Here is a 1136-nt window from a genome sequence, read left to right as displayed (position 1 = left end):
TATATTTGTTGAGGTGGATATTAGTTGTTGTGAGCTTGAAGAGAGAGGAGCACCAAAAGTGGCTTGAATGGATTCTTTGATACCCTCCATCAATAAGCCTGAGGGTTCATATCTGGCTTGGTGAAGTTGGTCCAACTTGACTTTTGTGTCATTGTTGTTAGTGATTTGATTTTGGAAAACTTCATGAAGAGCCAGAAATGATTGCTTTAAGTTCTTGATGCTTTTCTCTAAATAGTCACATCAAACCTAGCCATTTGATCAATAAATTTGTTGAATTTATTTTTAATCTCTACCTGAGATGGCACAAGTTAATCCAATTTATCTTTCATCAACCTCCTGATTCTGTCTTGATGACTATTCAGAGTCTGTTCTAATGCCTTACCAATGAGGTGAAAAGCTTTGAGTTGTGCCTTATAGACCTCTGTAATAGAACCATATACTTCCTGTGGACTGATAGTCTTGCATTGTTTTCTAGGATGGTGACATATTCTTCTCTGAATCTAGCCAAGAACTCATCCATACTCAAACTGAAATCCTTATCTAGCCAAGCATCCACATTCCCATCTTTCTCAGCTTCATCAACAATCTTGTGCTGGTGTTTCAACATCTTCTTTATATGATAACAAGATATCCTGATAATCCTGATTGGACATGTAAGTTATGAGTAGATGTTGGGTAATGTTTGTAAGGCAAGCTAGTTGATCTACAAGGAGATCATTCATTGTAATTGGCTGAGATTGAGCATCCTGCATCCATTGTGAGATGAGGTGAGAAGGTTGTTAAGTGGGGTTGGAGGTTGATGGGATGTCTGTTTGGTTTAAGGTGAAGTGTTGTGAGGTGGTAGGTAACCCTGTGATTGGAATCACAATTGAACTCACAGTAGAAACCGTGGTTGTGACAGTGTGTTGTTCACCAGTAACGGAAACCTCCATTTGAACTGGAGGATATTTGACCAGGTTACTATCATGTACCATGACCTCAAACCCTTGTTCTTCTTGCAAAGAAGTGGCACTTGAAGGTGATGTACTTGCCTCCCCAATAGTTAGATCATTGGAAATTGGACTCCTAGCCTCAATTTATAAAGCAATTCTAGCCAGGGGTTTGAGGGGAGTTGTCCCTATATAAGGAACCTCCAA

Source organism: Apium graveolens, chromosome 5, assembly GCF_009905375.1.
Source record: "Apium graveolens cultivar Ventura chromosome 5, ASM990537v1, whole genome shotgun sequence".
NCBI classification, from domain to species: Eukaryota; Viridiplantae; Streptophyta; class Magnoliopsida; order Apiales; family Apiaceae; genus Apium; species Apium graveolens.
This window is presented reverse-complemented; position numbering follows the sequence as displayed.